This window comes from Triturus cristatus, chromosome 10 (assembly GCF_964204655.1).
Source record: "Triturus cristatus chromosome 10, aTriCri1.1, whole genome shotgun sequence".
NCBI lineage: Eukaryota > Metazoa > Chordata > Amphibia > Caudata > Salamandridae > Triturus > Triturus cristatus.
In genome coordinates this window covers 89,252,138-89,272,843 of record NC_140593.1, presented here as the reverse complement: position 1 = coordinate 89,272,843, position 20,706 = coordinate 89,252,138, and the positions used below count along the sequence as shown (strand labels likewise).

Below are 20,706 nucleotides of genomic sequence, written 5' to 3'. Positions count from 1 at the left end.
GCTAACGTGTTAGAGAAAAGAGAATTCCAATGGTACCAATGACGTGGTACCGCCAGGAGAGAGGTGGAAAAAAGTGAGAGGGCCGGCAGTGCCTCACGGAAGTAACCCCATCGAGGATGTGCAGACAGGTACTCGCCTGCTACCTCAAGTTCTCATCATAGGCCCCTGCCGTCCAAATTAAAGAAAGGGATAAGTCAAAAATTCTAATGTGAACCTTAACTGACTAGTGTATGGTGGAACTAATAATCTAAACTGTGTCGATGTTCCTATAAATAATGAAGTGAGTGTCGACCCAAAAAGGACAAGGGAGACTGAGTCTGATCAGGACCCACGTCACTCCTAAATAAAACCGGGCTAGACCACACTAGCTATATGGAACTTTATTCTGTGCTGTGTGTCTGTCCAATAAAACCAACATGTTTCGTTGCCTGTTTCAATTAGCGGCAACTTCTTCAGGGCTAGGGTTGACTGGCCTCTCTGCTTTGCTAGTCCTGACCAGTGTTATATCTGTCAGCGCCTGAGAGAAACACAATTAAACAAACAAACACATTCAGTATGGCAAACCCATTATTGATATAGGTGATACACACATTCATATGAGCAGTTTGTAACTGCACTGGATTATTTAAAATGTGTGACTACAAAAGCCACAGTGTCTCATATTTACCGTGTGGGTTGTTCACTTACAGCATACCTCTACCCTCGGTATTGGTTGGTATGTACTACCTCGGAAAATTCAGAAAATTCAGAATTGCGTGCCCCTTGGCCGCGGAATCATGTTTCTACAGTGCATGGAGTCAAAGCATACTGTAATGAACAAAAACAAGGATTCCACGACAGCCAAAGTTCATGTACTTATTGTCAAATATACTCTTTATCTCGTTATAGCCGGCTGAAGGTCATATTGCCGACATCTTATTATATCTGTGAGTTAAATATTGAAGACCTTGCGTCCGCTGTCTAAACGACTCGGGTAGTTAATATGTAAGGTCCAGTGTACTTCGATGAACTTAGAGCCCCCCTTCGCATTCACTGTCACAGTCACTCAACCATTTTCAATGTAGTGTTCACTCAAACCTGCATGCGCCTCATGAGCGCAACGCCGGAGTCATTTCACTATCGGTATTTCAATGGCTACTTCACAACCCCCTGGGGTGTCTAGAACTAATACTACTGCAGCCCCTCTGGGATACGGATGCAAGCGACTAGCTCTTCACTAACCCCTGCAGACTGCTGACGCTCTCACCTCATCGGCTTGGAGCTCCGGGTACTGCTCAACCTCCATCGCGGGCTCTGAGCCTACTCCCTGTTTAAATTCATCTTGCGCTGTGTCTGCGCGCATTCGTGAGTGTTTGTTGAAGGTGCGGGCGGCCATCTTATGTAAACCGATTTGTGTGATATCAATAGCCCATTGGACTTGTTTCGATGGTGACTGCATCTTAGCCTGGGCATTACACTGTGTGTTAACTACCTTATTGATAAAGATTAGTTTCAAATATTAGGAAATATAAGGAATATTAGCTCTGAGCCTACTCCCTGTTTAAATGCATATCGCGCGGTGTCTACGCGCATGCGTGAATGTTTGTTGAAGGTGCGGGCGGCCATCTTATGTACACCAAATTTGTATGATATCAATAGCCCATTAGACTCGTTTCGATAGTGACTGCATCTTAACCTAGGCATTACACTGTGTGTTAACTACCATATTGATACAACTTAGTTTCAGATATTAGGAACTAACATGTTGTTTGTTTATTCATCATGTGGGTATTCTCATTTATTACACCAGCCAATGCCGTGAGGGACCACTCACTATGGACTAGACCCCTATTTATCTCTGATCAATAGCCTTAATGATATAGAGAGGTTGCAAGGAACTATCCAGATTACTACGAAGGTGTGACAATTTACTATGCTGACAATCCCTGTGTGGTGTTATATTACAGTGGGAGTCATTAGATGTGAGTTAATGGTTCACTACCTTGTTCCACTCAATGTAATCATTTAAGCCCTCTTGGTCTTCTTTCTCCTGGAAAATCCAGCGCGCCTCCTTAGTTGTTAATCTGGCCTCCATGTTGTAAATGTCCCCCTGCACCCGCTCCAGTATGACCCAACGGAGTTCTCTAGGACTGTGTCTGGCTGTCATGAAATGTTGGACCAACTTTGTAGTTAATTTGCCCACACGGATGGTACTCAGGTGTTCTTGGACTCTAACCTTCAATTTACGTGTGGTAAGGCCAATATAGTGAAGGCCACATGGGCACGTCAGTCTGTATATGACGTTATTCGTGTTGCAGTTACTAAATGCATTTAGGTACCATATTTTGCCACCTATCAATGTGATGTGTTTCATGTCTCTCTGTTTGATTATTTTTTTTACATATTTGGCTGGGATATAGATGTGCCTTCCCTTGTCATCAATCAATTATTGTAAGGCTTAGCTGCTTAGGGCAACATTGTTCTCTTGTGTTCATAGGTATAACACATGTTTTCATAATACATGAAGAGGTTCACATTCACATTTTTTAATTGCAAGCACTATTGATTTTTAAATAAAAACATTTTTATATTATATTTTAAATGTTGTTTGGTTACATTTAGAACAAGGCAGGACTCAATACATGGGCTGATGTTCTGTAATATTTCTCATCGTTGACAACTCTATAAATTAATATTTGTATAAATCGTCCACCAAGGGAAAATCTTATCTCTACTCATTGTAAAGCAAAAAAAATATGGCAGTCAATTTCGAGGTCCAAGGTTAGTGTTGCAGAGTGTATCGGGGGACGGTGGAAGGTGTTATTTCAGGGCATGATGCAGAGGGCAGAACCAAGCAGAAACAAGCTACATGGCGGGGAGGAGTGCTACTGCTTCCTTCTTACCACTAAGGCAGATTCATCCTCATCTTCATCCTCTGACGTTTCATGTGCCTCACATGTGAGTGGTGGTGTTTGGTCTGCAGCACTGTGTGAAATTGACACATCAGGGGCCGGAGAAGTGGATGTAGAAGTAGCAGCAGCATTCATCTGCGCAATGTATGGTGGCATCACTCCCATGATGAGGATCTGCAGGGCATGGAAGATCCCATCTACAGCTTTCTCGTGTGCAGCTGTGGTAGCCATTCTTTGCGCATGCATCCACTCCATGTTCTCCATGACCCTACTTATGTTTCCCAAATCATGGATGACATTGCTGTGGCCACTCTGACTGAACAGTTGTTGTTGTCTCGGAAGTCATGACTCCAGCGATGCCAGCCTTGGATTGTTGGGGGGCATGGGGCGGACTGTGGGTGTCCGTTAGGGAGTGTAAGTGGTCCCTTCGGTTAAGTGCTGGGAGCCAGATGTGGTGGTGGGTGCTTCCTGCTATGTGATTTGTGCAGGGGGTGGGCTCACCTCAATGGTGCTGGGCTGCCCTGTACTGGAGGTGGGGTGCGGAGGTTGTGTATAAACCGTTGGAGTTTGTCATAGTCGTTGTCCTGGGGGTCGTCTCATCATCACTGACCTGATGTAGGGTCTGCTCTGCAGTAGGTGTTGATTGTCCCTCTGCAATGTAAAGGGGAGATGCCGTTTCACAATGTGTTCCATGTACGTTTACGCATTGGCGAAGTTTACCTACAGACTGCATGACAATTGTGACTGTTTGTGAGGAGATGCTTATCTGATGCGGGACGGTGGACATTTGTACTACATCACGGATGTGAGGTTGTACTCGTACATTGTCATCTAGCAGTTTTTTCTCTCTGCTTTTATGGTGCATTTTCCCATATGATGCGTGGGGATTGCAGACCTGTTGCTGGTTATCGCTGATTTTTGTATCGCGGTTTGGGACATCGCCGCTTTTTTTGCGTTCTTGTTCTGCATTTTTTAGGCGTTGCGTTAATTTTAACGCGGTCATTTGACACGTTATTGTGAGACTATCGCATGGTACCGCCGTGTTGAGAATACAACGTTAACACAGCGTTATTTCCTTGCGATAGACTGCGATGTGAAAGGTTGCTTTAAGCTAATTTTTCGATGATTAACACACGTTCTTGAGAATATCCCCCATAGTGTGTTGTGTATCTAGATTTTAAGGAGCAAATGAATTGCTTTTTTTCTTCTCAGGGTGACCATGTAATGCTTTTCTTGGTTCAGCATGGACTGGATAACATGTTCAAAGACAATAACCTTTTTTACTAGCATTAGATGTGGTGGAAGTCAGTGCTGCCGTTCTTGGTAGTGGATTGAGTTTGAGACAGTCGCCTTTGAAAAATGATGGGCTCTGGCTCTTGGCACTGCCAAAGAATGAATATACTTTCAGTAACTGTTGCTCTTGGCCCTGTTTGCAGGGTCATTCCCAAACTACTGTGCCTTCCTTCTGCTGTCTCTGGAACCGTTTTTGTTGGCTTTTAGGATGCTGAGCACTTTACCACTGATAACAAGTGCTAAAGTGCTTGTGCTCTGTCCTTAAAACATGGTAAAACTGGCTTACACCCAATTGGCACATTTCATTTATTTGTATTCCTAGTAAAGTGGTATTACACATATCCAGGACCTGTAAATTAAATGCAATAAGTGGTCTACAGCACTGATAGTGCCACCCACTTAGGTAGCCTTTTAAATGTATCTCAGGACTGCCAGTGCAATTTTGTGCACAGTTTTAAACAGCCATATTGACCTGGCAAAATAAAGCTTTTGCCATACCCTAGCCTTTCTTTTTATACATATAAGTCACCGCTAAGGTGGGCCCTACCACCCCATATCACAATGTGCATTCTATTGTAAAGTCAGTACATATACTTTTAACTTTTACATGTCCTGATAGTGAAAAATTCCTAAATTAGTTTTTCACTACTGCAAGGCATACCTCTCCCATAGCATAACATTCATTTGCCTTATTACATTTATTAAGTACTAACTTTCAATTAGAAGCAAGTAGGGATATCACGTTTGTTGTCACAAAAATTGTAATTAAAATTCCCCTTTAGTAGTAAAGTTGGATTTTAAGTTAAAATTTTAAAAATGCCACTTTTAGAAACTTACACGTAAATGATGGAGTATTGAAGCCAGATTAACCCTGCACGCTTTCCTCCTAAACGCTGAATCAGATACGACTGCGACGCATGGTTTGTTGAACTGTTTGGCATAAACTTCATGCTAGTGATTGGTGGACACAGTAGTGACTTTGGATTTGAATATACCAGACGAGTGTTTGGAACTAGTTCTTAATTGTACCATCATGTACTCCTCAGATATTCACAAGTCCTGAGTCCTGAAGAGAACCCATAAAAAGGTCAAGGGTTCGAAAAGCATTGACCACTTGTGCAACCAACAAGTACTCAAAAAGTAGCGCTGTAAACCAGATTGAAAGGGATTGTATGTAATAAGTTATCAACCTCCCCAGGTTTTGCCAGTGCATTAATGTTAGATTGCTTTGCCCATTTGATAAAGGAGAAACAATTTTTGGTATAGTGTAAATAATCAATTATCTCCTTGTTGGGTAATTAAAATGTTCAGAACTGACATTATTGTCTTGTGTATTGTGTTTTTATGTATTGTATTTTCTTTGAACAATATTTTGACAATTTTTTTGTTGTTGTGTGGGGATTTAGGGAAATATAAATATTGGGATATATGTTGATTTTTCTTTTGTGTATGATGATTTTTTGTATAAAGCTAAAAATGTTTTTTGAAAAAATAAATGGTGATCACTACTTTTGAATATAGAGAACTTAGTTTGTGAAAAAGATTAGTCAGTACTGACAATTTGTTGAAGTTTTTTCAGCTTTTAGATACTTGGCATTTTCCTGCCCTAAATATTTGGTGCCAGGCATGCTGTTCCTGGGTCATTGAATAGGTATAGTTGGCTGTTGGGCTGTTTATTCCTCCCAGCCAGACAGTCAACTATTAAAGGGATTAGGTGTGCCTGGATGGGCCATCAACTGGCAACAAGGAAGACAGTGTTGGACACAGCTCCACTTGCCACTGATTCGGCTATTCCCTGACTTCACACAAAGGACTTGTCACTACTTCATTATTCATGCAGCCAACTTGGAGCCAAGGCAGGAGATGCTGGAAACTTCAAGAACTTCAAAGGAAATTCTCCTACTTCAAATCAATCAATCAACCATTCAATCAGAATATTTACAGCACAACTCTGTCACCCCGAAGGGTATCTGGGCGCTATGTCTTTATGGAAGAGCCAGGTCTCGAGTCTGTTTCTGAAGTCTGTCAGCGAGGGGGCCTTACAGAGGTGGAAGGGTAGGTCGCTCCAGGTCTTGACTGCAATGTAGGAGGAGGTGCAGCCACTGCTGTGAGTGTGGTGGATGCAGGGTGTGTGTGTGAGGGCAAGTGAAGAGGATCATAGGTGTCTGGTGGGTTGGTGGAAGTTTCATTGATGGTTGAGGTAGGCAGGTCCAGGTTAAGGGCTTTGTAGGCATGCATGAGGATCTTGAACTGGCAACTTTTCTGGATGGGGAGCCAGTGTAGGTCTCTCAGGTAGAGAGTGATGTGGGTTCATTTGAGGATGTCCAGGATGAGTCTGGCCACGGTGTTCTGTATGGTCTGGAGTCTTCTGAGGAGCCAGATGGAGATGCCAGTGTAGAGGGTGTTACCGTAGCTGAGGTGGCTGATGATGGGAGCCTGAGTGACGGTCTTTCTGGTGTTGTTTGGGATCCATCTGAAGATTCTGGGAAGTATGCAAAGTGTGTGGAAGCAGGGGGGAGGCAACTGCATTAACTTGTTGCTTCATAGTCAGTTGGCTTTCTAGAAAGATGCCGAGGTTGCTTGCATGGTCGGTTGGTGTGGGTCCAAGTTCTGCAGGCCACCATCTGTGGTCCATATGCAGAAGTGTTTTTCCTGATGATCAGTACTTCAGTTTTGTTGAGCAGGAGGCAGTTGTCTCTCATCCATTTGGCTACATTGGTCATGGCGTTGCAGAAGCTGCTTTTGGCATTGGCGGGGTCCCCGGTGAGCAATAGGATCAGTTGAATGTCGTCTGCATAGGAGAATATGTTGAGTCCATGGGATCTGACAACGTCTGAGAGGGGATCATGTAGATGTTAAACAGGGTGGGACTAAGGGGTGATCCTTGTGGTACGCCGCTTATGATGCCTTTGGGTGTAAAGATGAAGGAAGGCAGTCAGATGCTCGGTGTGCATCCTGTGAGGGAGGAGGCGATCCACTTCAGGTAGTCTTGGTGAATTTTTATGTTGTGGTGATTGTTTATGAGGGTGTTGTGGGAGACTGTTTCGAACGGAGAGGTCAAGGAGGATCAAGGCCACTGTTTCTCCATGGTAGAGGAGTGTTCTGATGTCGGTTGTATCAAAAATCAGCACAGTCTCTGTGCTGTGGTTGACATGAAATCCTGATTGAGAGGCGTCCAATAGGTGGTTTTGTTTCATGAATTTGGAGAGCTACTGGTTGAAGGATTTCTCGAGAACTTTGGCCAGATAGGGGAGCAGAGAGATCGGACAATAACTTTTGAGATATTTGAGGCTAGTGTAAGCTTTTTTTAGGAAGGGTCTGACGTCTGCTTGTTTCCATCTGTCTGGGAAGGTTGCTATGGAGATGGAGGTGTTGAGATAGTAGTGAGTTGCATGCTAATTGGGTTTGTTGTGAGGATGTGGAAGTGGTGGGGCTGGGGTCGGTGGGCGCTCCGGAGTCGATGGAAGACATGATGGCTGAGAAGGTCAGAGCGATGGGTGGTGACCAGGATGTGATGGTTTGGCTGCTGTGCTGGTTGGTTGAGCTCATCAGGGTTGATGGTGGTGGGTTGGATGTTAAAATTGTTGTAAATGTTGGTGATCTTGCTGTGGAAGTAGTTTGAGAGGGTGTTGCAGAATTCTTGGTAGGGGTGTTTGGTGTTCTCCATTGCTGTCAGGTTGGAGAATGTTTTAACTATTTTGAAGACTTCCTTTGTGTGGCTGGCAGTGGAGTCTATGTGGGTGATAATGGCTGCTTTCTTGAATTCCTTGAGTTTGAGTTGCAGGTGATAGTTGCTGGTAGCTGCATTGTCAGCTGATCTGCCAGTGGGGTTCTTTGGGGTGCACCATCATTTCTCCAGTTGGTGGCAGTTGCACTTGGTGGTCCTGGGCTGTACCAGCTGGCATGTTTGGGGCTCTTGTTGGTTTTTGTGGGTTTGAGCGGGGCGACTCTGTTGGTTCAGTCGGTGTTCCACGTGGCAAAGTTCTGGACGGTCTGGGTTGGGAGGTTAAAGGGGCTGTGACCACTGAGTTTCAGTGACTTTGCTCCAGCTGTGGTGGGAAGAGAACTGCTGCCAGGTGATGGTGTGCTGGACTTCAGTGATGATGAACTGTACAATGGTGGAGTCAGTTCAGGTAGTTTCTGTAGTGTGGCTGAATTTTATACTGTCGGTGGAGGTGAAAATGGGGTCAAGTGTGGATCTGGTTTTGTGCGTGGGCTCGGTGAACAGTTGGGTGAGGCCAATGATATTTCAGGTTTTCCAGGAGGGTGATGGAGATGGCGTCGTTGGAGTTGTTGATGTGGAAGTTGAGGTCACAGACTAGGAGGTAGTAGTGTGTGTCGATTGCTAAGGGGGGGCAATGAGTTTGGGTATGGTGTCGCAGAAAGTTGCTCTGGGTCTCAGGGGTCTGTAGGCGAGGGTCCCTCTCATTGTGGTCTTTGCATCAGTTTGTAGTAGGAAGCTAAGACGTTCCATGAAAGGGGTGGGTTCATCATTGGTGATGGTGCATCTGATGATGATGGCGATGCCTTTGCATTGTTTGTTGGTGTGGTTAAGTGAAGTAACTGCTGACACATCTTCCGTGGGTTTAGTAGTTTATTGAGCGTAACACCACGTCTCTCTTACAGGGGCCCAGAGACAACTGCCCAACCTGGAATCCCAGAGGGTCTGGAATTCCATGATGGTACAGCGCTCCAGACTCACATCACCACACTTCTCCCCTTTTACAAAGAAAAGCAAACAAGTGAAAGAGCAATGGAGAACATAATAATAATGCAATATAAGAGAAAGAGGTTTCTAAACAGAACAGCAAATAACAAATAATAATGTAATCTAAACCAAGATAAAGGTGTAACAAGTACATAAGTAAAGTACATAAACAAATGCAAAGTGGAACCCCTTCCTACCCTTTCAAAACAAAACAACAAACAACAAAAAACTAATTTGATAATAACTTAGTCACAAATAAAGTCCTGCCATTTCCTTGATGTGAATTTAGGGCTAACACTTCTTCTCAAGATACCATGCATATTCCCCACATCAATTTGGTGGGGTGACTGATTGCAATCGCTTCTGACATCATTGCGAGCACTAGGATCTAGTGCAATGCGAGAAGTGTTCCACCAATTTCAATCTGACAATTTGGCAGCATTTCTTCTAAATTCAAAAATTTGCATTGGTTCTTTGAATTTGGAACAACCTTTCCCAACGAGACAAGGATTCTTAACACATACCCAGTCACCTACTCTCAGCCTGCTTAAACTCTTTTCACCAATATTTAACCTCTTTGCATTCGAAAAATTAGAATTGTACCTGGCTACATCACAAGACTCACTTACGTTTGTGTTCTTTGGGAAAAGCTTAGTCATCCAAAACGGAAACAGTTCCATGATTGCTCTTCTACCACGCGTTCAAAAGGAGTCTTTGTTGTGACACTGTGAGGAGTCGTTCTATAACACCAAATCCACTCTTTTATTGATTTCTCAACATCCATGCTACATTTCAGAGTGGATTGAATATATTCAACTAGGACTCTATTGAAGCGTTCTACTTTACCGTTACTTTGGGGATGGTATAACGGTGTCCTTATGTGCTTTGTATTACACTTTGCCATAAAAGACCTCGGGGCAGATTTACAAGCCCCTTGCGTCACTTTTGCACCGTTGTTGCGTCACTTTTGTGACACAGCGGCAGCGTAAAAGTTGTGGCCCATTTACAACGTGACGCATCTAGGGAGATGTGTCACGTTGTGAAGCCCTGCGCCACATTAAACCTGCATCAGGGTTAATGTATGCAGGGTGGGCGTTCCGTCCCAGGAAGCCCCGTAAAAGTGACTCAGTGAAATCTACAAGATTTCACGGAGTCACTTTTACGTCCATGCTGCGTCAAAACCCTGCGCCTGCTTGAAGAAGGCGTAAGGAGTGACGCAGCATGTTAGGCATAGGGAGCCCCGGAGCATTGCTGGAGTTGCGTCGTGCTTGCGACACGACTCCAGCAATGCGTGACTTTTCCGTCAACAGATGCGTCAGAATTTCTGATGCATCTGTCAATCCTTGCGCCATGGTGCGCCGTATTGTAAATACGGCGCATCCATGGTGACGCAAGGATTTGGAATGTTGGCGCAGGGAAAGTGACGCATCTCTACAGATGCGTCACTTTCTTGTAAATCTGCCCCCTCATTTCTAGGGAAGTAAACTGTACACCGTTATCAGTTAGAATTTCCCCAGGATTACCTTCTCTTGCAAACACATCCTGAAAGAATTTGATCACACTATCAGTTGTAGCTTCCAAAACACCTCTGACCTCCACCCACCTGGACAAGTGATCTACCATAACAATGAAATGTTTCATACAGTTAAGAAGAATATGATAAGGTCCCAGAAAATCCACACCTACATGCTGCCATACTCTCCCTGGACAAGTTGTGAAAGATTCAACTGTTCCTTCAGTTTTCAGCACTTTGTCACTAACTTTGCATTTTTCACAATTCTGAACAAAAATATCAATTTCGGTACCCATTTTTAGCCACCAAAAGTCTTCCCTTACTCTTCTTTTTGTAGTTGTCGAACCTAAGTGACCTGAATGAGCCAGTTCAATTATGCGTTTCTGGAAACAGGAAGGAGGAATTAATTGTCACCACGCACTATTTGCCCCTTTCTACTGACAATTCATCAGAAGCTTTCCAGAATATCTGTAGTTTATTGGCCAGATTCTTTTCTTTCAGCCAAACTGATTCAATCATCCGTAAAACACCTCTTAGTACAACATCATTGTTCACTTCTTGTATCCATTTACTCTCCTCCTTGCAAATATTAATATCGCCAATATGAGTGACAAAGCATTCTTCAATTTCTGACTCCCAATTGTACTCACCGGGATCCTAAATTGGCAGTCTGGAGAGGCAGTCTGCCCCGCTGTTTTTCCCTCCAGGTATGTAATCCACAGAGAATGTGAACTCTAAAAGTCTATCAGAGAGTCTAGCGATATGGGCAGTAGTGCGTTTTAATTTTCTCCCAGATAAAATCTCTACTAAAGGGCGATGATCAGTTCTCAAAGTAAATGGTCTTCCCCACAAATAAGCCCTGAAATTTTCCACACTCCACACACAAGCCAAAAGTTCCTTTTCTATGACAGAGTACTTAAGTTTGGGTTGCATTCGGGTGGACGCAATGTTCTGGATGCAAAACCCACAGTTGTTTCATGGGTGTCATTCATCTGAGTTAGTACTGCCCCTAAACCATACTCAGATGCATCTACAGTGATGACAGTCTTTCTTCCTTCTACAAAGGATTGCAGAGCTGGTGCAGAAGTTATGTATTTTTTAACTTTCTCAAAGGTACTTTGACACAATTCAGACCAAACAAATTCTTCTCCTTTTTTAAGCAAGACTTTGAATCATTCAGTGATATTGGCAAAATTTCGCGTAAAATTCACATACACCTTAGAATGACAATAATTGCTCTCTGTGTTGAGGAGCAGGAGAATCTACAATGCTTTTCACTAAGCTAAGTTTTGGTTTCACGCCCTGGTCTGAAAATACTTGTCCCAGATATTCGATTTTTCTTGTTTTCGTAGTGTAGCACCTCTTTTTTTCCAATACTTTCAATACATTAACTAAGGCACAATCATGTTCATGTTCTGTAACAGCACATATTAAAATATCATCTTGGAAGATGACAACATGTTCCAAACCATCAAACATTTCTGTCATAAGCCTCTAAAATACTGCTACAGCAGAGGCTATACCGAACGGCATTCGACAGAATTGAAAACTCCATCTGGGGTTACAAAGGCCGTTAGGTGTCAGGAACTCTTAGCTAGTTCGACTTGGTGGTAAGCCGCTCTTAAGTCTAATTTGCTAAACCAGCTAGACTGATCAACCTTGATTATAGGATCTTCAATTCTGGGTAAAGGGTAGTTGTCAACCCATATGGCTTCATATACGCTCCTCATATCAACACACGTGAAGTTCGCCAGTCTTTTTCTTTGCTAAAACTATGGGGGACTAACATAAAGTTGCTTCTGTTTTCTCAATGATGCCTTGTGCACACATATCTTTGAGCATCATATAGAGATCTCCCTTTACACTCAATGGAATGTTATGCAGTTTGTATTTGACTGGTGAAACATCATGATTAACTTTGATAGAATAAACGAAGTCTGATATTTTTCCTAACTTGTCTTTATAGACATTACAAAATTTTTCATCCCATACGTTTTTACTGTTGTTCACTGATCCTAATCTCTTTTCCTCAAATGAAATAGGTTGTTCCAAACCTGGTCTTATTGTAATGTCATACTCTGCTTGGTGAATTAAGCCTAAAACATTAATTCCCTTTCTGGCAACGTACACTTTGCCTGTAATTGATTGAAAAGCAATAAGATCCACTCTGCTGCCTTCAAATGCTACAATTAGAATATCTGGTGCAATTAAAGATTTGCCATGCCAATACTTCTCAAACCATTGTAGTAAATAATAGTTATGCTTACGCCAGTGTCAACTAATAGTTGAATTGTATGACCTTCAATGGAGAAATTAAGTTGGGTCAACAATTAGTTTTTCATCATTGGTATTAACACAACTTACACCTAAAAGTAATTCTCTGCTCTCTTCATAGTTTTCTTCTTCGAAATCTCCACCATGTTCATTCAGGACACAGCGAACATTTGTTGCTCTCTCTGCTTTTCATACTTTTCAGAAATTACCTAATTTTCCGCATTTCTAACATTGTTGATCCATGCTGGACAAAACTTGAAAGAAGAAACGTGTGATGGAGAGCCACACCTATAACAATACACTCTATGAAACTGTTGTGGAAATGTATTTGGTCTAGAAAATGTTTTTGGTCTTGTGTTTCCTTTGAAACCTTTGGTGATCGGCTTATTAACTACTGCACCTGAATTGTGGACTTGGCTAGAGATTCTTCAAGCAATTTTGCATCAATAGAGCAACCTTCAATACTTTTAGCTAAATCTTTAGCTTAAATCTAATATCGGATTTTTACATGCAAGCAGCCTTTCTTGTATTTTTTTAGAATGGTTTCTAGCCACTAATTGATCACGTATTAACTCTGCAGTGAAATTATCAAATTCACATTTGGAAGCTAACATTTTTAACGCTGTAACATAAGTGTCTATACTTTCATTGGGTTGCTGCGCTCTTGTGAAAAATGTGTACCTATGTACAACCATAATCTTAGCTTTTGAACAGTACTTGTCAAGTTATGCAACTGCTGTCTCAAATTCATCTAAATCTTCGTCTTCCACAGGGACATGTTTAGGTAAGTGGTCATACACATTCTGCTCTTCTACGCCTAAGTGGTAATACATTAAACTTTTCCGTCTGTCTGATCTGAATTTTTGAGCATCAATTGCTCCTAGATAAGCTTTGCAAGGTCTCAGCAACAAATTCCACTCCAAAGGTGTTTCTCCAGGTTCTTGTAGAAACAGCGCTGGTGCTTGAACACTCTGCATATTGATGAAATGTTAAAGAAAAATGAAGTCAATTTTTTAAAAAAAATGTCAAGCGTGCAAATCGCTGTGAAGGATGTGTTGTAGAAAAAATGAAGCGTGCAAATCGCTGTGATCTGCACTTTATTGTGAACACACAAAAAAAATTGCTTGAAAACCAGGAATTAATAAAAATATATTTGCAGAACACAGATGGTGTTTTTATTGCACGGAATTGTGCAGATTCCTGTTGTAGAAAATTTCTTTGACGGCATTAAAAGGTAGTGAGCTTTGCTTTAAGTAAAGCAACTTGACTATGAAGAGCTTCAGTCCTCTTTCTTTTTTTAATGGACTTTGCTACCTCTCTTCTTTTTTTTTCCCAGCATTCAATGCATCCCAAGAGTCAGAGACAGAATGCTGTGAGAGCTGTGCCTGTCAGCGCTGGAAGTTGCAGTCAGAATGGAAGCCACCAAGCTTTAGATGGTAGGAGTTTTATTATTATTCATGTTTAACGTGAGAAGAGTACACTAGTAAAAGTCAGCGGGAGCAATCCAACTCATGGATCGCGTCAATCGCTTCAATCGCGTGCTGCGCACGTGTAATGCTTTGTTGCCTTGTACAATGGATCAGCCTCGCGCTGTGCTTATTTCGCGCCTGTTGCCTCGTGCTGTAGTCGTTGGTGCTGCCGCAAGCCAAATGAGTAAATAAATTAAAAGAAAAAGGCTCTTCCCTTGCAATGTGTAGCAATTTACATTACCCTGAAGTTTATGTCGAAATCCTAGTGCTTTCTTGGCTATTGATTCTCTGGCCCCTATCGTTTTCCGTTTTTTCCCTTTTTTTGTCTTGTTCCTTAATTCATTTTTCACTTGATTGAAGCGAACGTCTTCTTCGTTGCCCACTCGTCACAAAGTTATTGAAGTAACTTCTGACACATCTTCTGTGGGTTTAGTAGTTTATTGAGAGTAACACCATGTCTCTCTTACAGGGGCCCAGAGACAACTGCCCATACTGGAATCCCAGAGGGTCTGGAGTTCAATGATGACAGCGCTCCAGGCTCACATCACCACATTATGGTGCATCATCTTGTAGTTTCCAGGAGTGATAGTGATGACGTCGAGGTTCAAGGCTGAGCCATGTTTCGGTGATGAAGGAAACATCCATGGAGAGGGTGCTGATGGTGTCCCAGATTTCCAGGGTGTATTTGCAGAGTGAGCAGGCATTTAGTAGAATACAGTGGTGTCATTGCGGGGTGGTCTTGTGGGCCGGAGTGGTGTGGGATTTTTTGTAGGTTGTGTTGCAGAAGTGGCAGTGTCAGCAGGTGAATGTTCCTTTGGTGGATCGTGGGAAGGAGAAGATATAGCTGTTTTGACATCTGGGGTTCAGGTCCAGGAGTTTCTTGATGGTGTGCTGTGTACCGTCAGGTGGCAGGAGTGCTAGGGGTTCTGGTGCAGGATCTTGTACCACCAGCGGTGTGTTGGCAGTGTGACCGTTACACGCGTCTGATGCATGGTCATGCTGCAGCCTCTATTGGTGGTCCTGGTGGTGGTCCTAGAGCAGGCAGCGCAGGGACAGTGGGTAGCACAGGGCTAGGGACAGCATGCAGTGCTGGGACAGCAGGTAGATCGGGAACTGCAGACAGCGCAGGGTCAGGGACAGCAGGCAGTGCCGGTACAGCAGGCAGCGCAGGCACAGAAAGCACCAGGTATAAAATTAGGACCCTCTGACCCAGTCTTCAGTACACCTCTGGACCTGTGGAAGACTCAAAAGGGCTGCTGTGCTGCTCTGCAAGAAGGATTGCTACTGCCCTGCTGCCTGAGTGAAGGACCAAACCTGATCTTGAACCCAAGACCAACAGATTGACTTCAGGGGCCAGTTAGGTGGCCTACTGAAGCCTTAGGGACTAGGATGTGCTCTGCCCGCCCAACTGTGGTCCTGTGGGCAGAACCTATGCAGCGCAATGCATCTCCTCACACTTCTGCTTCTGAACCACAGCTGCATGATGCATTCCCATTGAAGGACTTTGCACTACAGCTTGCTGTCTCATTGGAACCGCAGCTGCGCAACACATCCTTGATACAGGACTTTACATTCATCCTGCAGTCTCCTTGGAACTGTCATTGCTTGACACATCCTCGATGCAGGCCTATGCATCGTAAGCCCCTCCTAGATGGCAACCTCAATGACAACACAGGACATGAGATCGCAAGACCCACAAATCCTTATGAAATGCCATTTCTTTGTTGCAGTACTTCATATCACAAGCCCCTCATTGGTGGCATCCTGAATGATCTCTTGATCCTGAATGTTTGGATTTGTTCTGCATTCCGCCCATCAATTGTGTGTCTTTTGCTTTCTCACCCTAAGTGCACCAGGTACGCCCAGACGTGGGTCCTGGGCTCACTGTGCCACTGGAATCAAGCTATCCTGGCTGAAGAGGGGTGAAACCCCGAATCCGGTCCTAGGATGCTTGTTTCCGGTCCAGGGAGGACCTGGCTTGGCAGTTCGGGCTGGACTGTTCCCATGAGGAACAGGGTCAGGACTGATTTGCATATGGCCAGGTCTAAACTGGGGTGGCATGGTGAGCAAAAGAATGATGGATTTAACCCAGATCTCTTGACTGGGGGTGAATGGTTTTGATTTGTTCTGCATTCCGTCCATCAATTGTGTGTCTTTGGCATCCTGAATGATGACACAGGAGGACCTCGCATCACAGTCTTGCTGCTCCTTGGAACTGCAGCTGCGCAACATGTCCTCAACACAAAATCTCACAATGCCTTGCAAAGTAGGATTTAAGGTACTTTTGTTCAGTGTGCCAAACTTGGTCCCTATAGCCTTGTCACACTCCATCTCAGTTGGCCTGAATCTGTGACTTTGTCCTGGTCTGGCACAACCAGATAACCACAACTGGCACTTCATGCTTTTAGGTACTATTGTCACTTAAATCTTTGAAATTGCATATCTCTGATTATACTGATTGGATTTTTGTCATTTGGGCCTCAAATAATTTATTATACATTACTCTTTTTTCTTGTGTGGTATTTTCACTTTATTACTGTTTGAAGTGCTGCATAAATACTTTGAACGTTGCCTCTAATTTAAGCCTGACTTCCTGGTGCCAAGCTACCAGAATGCTGAGCAGAGGTTAATTTGAGGTTTGCTTGGGTTTCACCCTGACAGAGAGGGTGGTTGTTGCTGAGTAGGCTTTTACATCCCTCAACCGGTAGCCCAATTTCCAACAGTAACCTTATCAATTTCTGCATTTTTTATTAAACTGGTGTCGCTCAAACACTTCCCCTCAAAACAGAGCATCAAAATGCATCTCTAAAAGATACATTTCCTGTGTACGTTTTTTGTTTTTTTCTCAGGTTATATCTTTATTCTATACTATGTCCAACCTCAGTCAAAGGACTGGCATGCATGCTCAACCCTTCACTTCCTGTTAGCATACCCTGCCGGGACCATCCTGAGTGTAGACCGCGCACAGAATCACCAAGACTCAAGCAGGGTTGGGTGTATCTGTGGTTCACAAAGACACTCCCACCAACCCCTAGGTTAAGGCACCGGTGTTCAGGGGTCAAACAAGTGGCTATGTCCAACACTGGAAAATTGTCTGAGGTCAAGTCAAGTCAAGTCGAACAAAAATGTATTTTGCAATGTTTCCATTGCATAACAAGTACATACATCACATTCCATTTAGACAAGATACAAAAACATCCATAAGTTTAAAAACCACAAACATAAAAACATATAGAGTTAAAAATCTGTTAAAATCTGATAGTTCTTAGGGCACTTATTCCCCTTTTGAGGTTCTCAAATTGTTTTCTCTGTTTCAATGGTGCCCAGAGGAAAGCAGCCAAAACAAAGCACGCAAATGGGTTCTCAAGCTGTTGAAGATGTAACAATGCTGGCCTATACTGGATAAGATTAGCGCTACGAAGTAGTAGTACTAATGTTCACTTCCTTTGTTGAAAATAAAAAGAGCAAAAGAACAAGGGGGCATATTAACAACGGCCAGCGATAATTATCGCTGGCCGTGCTTAGCAATAATTATATTATCGCAGGCTATCTCTGGTATTTATCGCCCTGGTAGCGCGTTATTAACAACGCGTTACTCCAGGGCGATAAAAATTCTAGAGATAGCGAGGTTATCGCCCTTTTGCAGGGAACATCGCTGGTTTTCCAGCGATGTTCCCTACAAAAGGGCGCTAACCTTGCTGATGTATTAGCATGATCCACCCCCTATGTTAGGGATGGCTAGGTCAGGATTTTAGCAGACGTTAGGTTTTGGCAAAAACGGCCGTTTTCGCCAAAATCTAATGTGTGCTAAAATCATGTGGGCTGCCTTGTAAATATCGCAATGTAAACATCAGCGATATTTGCAAGGTAGTCCATCTTGGGTACGCCCAGTAACGCCCACTTTGCATCTCATTAAAGATGCAAAGTGAGGCGTTGGGAAAAAGGGTGCTCACATGCGATTATGCATGTTAGCACCCTCTTGTAAATAGGGCGCTGGTTTTATCTCAGCTTTTTTGGCTTTGTAAGCCAAAAAAGCAGAAATAAAGCTCTTGTAAATATGCCCCAAGATGTGGTGAACTGTCTGGTCAGATGCACCATCACAAGGGCAAAAAGACAGATTTGTTCACGATTAACTGCATGAATGATAACCAGCATGAGTGGTATAATGTTTAAGCAGAATCTAGTCAGTACAAACTGATGCTGAACATGATGTACAAAGGTCAAGGAAGCTTGGATGTCCTGCTTCGCTGTGGGGGAAATGGGGTATAAACAAACACTAGATTTATTGCTTTCCTCCCATCTAGTAGCAGCTGCATCTTCCAAAAAGATCTATTTCAGTTTGATTTCAGGAAAAGTAATACACTTTATAGGAGAGTCAAATAACTCTCCCACGCCCAATCTTGCCAGTGTGGAACCTACATACCTCAACCAAGGTGGTATCCCTTTAGCAAAATCCAATTTGAGGCAAACCCTTAACATTGCTTGGTTTAGAGCTACTGTCTCCCTCCTCCAGATGGAATACTAAAGCAGTCATGGAGCCACACGAATTACATCACTAATATATGCAAGTCCCAGCTCACTGTGGCAAACATAATTTGAGCAACTTTGAGGCAATGAGAGCAATCTTTTAACAAAAACATCCTCCACATATTGCAGGGAATCTGTGTTTACTAAACCCCACACTGCCACTTCATAAGCAGCTATGGCCTTAGCTTTTGCGGTATAAATATGCAGAATTTCAGGGCTAGGTTTATTTCTCAATTTCTTGGAAACATTATTTAAGGCAGCAATACTCCTATCAAAGTGTAGGCCTCTATTATGAACAACTTCTTTCCAGGTGGATTTACCATCAAAAAATATCCAGAGATACAGAAACTAATCCGCCACCTCCATTCTGTGATGGGCTAAATGAAAGACCTGTGTTTTCTTTATGGAAGGACCTGAGATTAGAATATGCGATTTAGACTCATTAACATGTAAGTCCAGGAAGTCCATGAATCTTGTGTTCTACTCTGAGTCTCTGCAGTGCTCTGGGTGTTCTAGCCGGAAGCACTGCATCGTATGTATAGAGGAGTGTAGGGAGGGGGGTTAACTTGCTTCAATTTACGGAACATCCCTGGTGCTTTTTTCTAGGGCCTTCGCCACCCTGTTCGCATAGAGGGAGAACGGGAATGGAGCGAGGACACATCCTTGCCTCACTCCACGCTCAACGCAAAAACGATGTAGTGCCTTCCCCTTCTCTACCAAAACTTACGCTGGCTGAAACCCCTGCATAAAGCTGCTGTATAAAACTAATTATTAATGGATCTACTCCAATGGACTCCATTACTTCCCATAGGTTACTATGGACCACACAGTCGAATGCAGATGAAAGGTCCATAAACGCGATATACAAATGGCCCTTCTTCACCACAAAGTACTTGGCACCCACCATGTTTAAATTAAGTCATTGATCTATGGTCCCTTTACCATTTCTGAACCCGTGTTGAGCCATTATCAAGCCTTTACTCTCCTTAACCAATTCCTCCAATCTATTTAAAAGCAAACATCCTAACAACTTAGCCGCATATCAAGCAGAGATATCGGCCTATAGTTTTTGGGATTTCCCAAATCCCCCATTTTATATATGGGATTTTTGTTTTTTTTAATGGCGTTTTATAAAGCGCAAACTTGACCCGAAAGTATCGGGTATCAGAGCACTTTACACAAGCACCTGTTGCGTTACATGAGGACACACTCATTTTTGTTAGGCACTGGGAGATTAAGTGATTTGCCCAGAACCACAGGATGTTCAGCGTCGTTGCCGAGACTCAAACTCAGTTCCCCAGATTTGAGGTTGACTGACCTAGCCGTTAGGCCAACTCCTCTCCCTTCTTATTGCTGAATGTTTCCATGAAATTGGGGGGCCCACTTTGGCTATTGCATTAAAACCATTTGCTAATAGAGGTTCCCAAAGATCTTGGTCTATCATAAACGATGTCTACAGCAACTCCATCTGGGTCAGGGGCTTTTAGGGAACTAAATTGTGGAAATGCATGTGATATCTTGGCCATGTAAAACAATAGATGGGGATTGTTTTCCTCTTCCAATTGAGGAGCATTATAACTCACTACTTCTCAATTTGAGTATCTAAATAGGGACAGTCAGCATAATTTAAAAAGGGGGCATTCACAGCCCTTCAGAATCCCCTATCATCTTTTACATCACTTGCTTGTCTCAAGTCCACACATGCTGCCACCCTCAATGTTTTGTACCTGCTCCTTCTCGCCTCCTTATATTCAGCCCTTTGGCTCCTAGTCAAGGGAATGTCTTTAGGAACCATGCACAGGGCATTGAGGAGATTTGATAGAGCCTTTGTACAGGAAGTATCCAACCAGCATCCTGGACAAGGATCTTTAGTTGGAAACAACTGTATTAAATGATATTTAATTTCAGCTAGAACTTTTACAAATATTACTTTGACAAAGTTGGGGTTCACATTTAGATCTAAACACATCATAATCTCCATCTGTTTATGTTTCAGGAAGGAAGTTTGCTATCTATACTTTCTTGCATTTT

At 43.1% G+C, this 20,706-nt stretch overlaps 1 long non-coding RNA gene across 1 annotated transcript in view; it reads left to right on the top strand.

Annotated features, from left to right (window-relative positions):
* The window catches only part of LOC146788909 (uncharacterized), a 41,272-nt gene extending 27,156 nt beyond the window's left edge, over positions 1-14,116 (top strand). The window contains exon 3 of the long non-coding RNA XR_014969725.1: positions 14,016-14,116. This is a non-coding gene — a long non-coding RNA (uncharacterized LOC146788909). The remainder of the gene's footprint in view (positions 1-14,015) is intronic.
* The last annotated feature ends 6,590 nt before the right edge of the window (positions 14,117-20,706 follow it).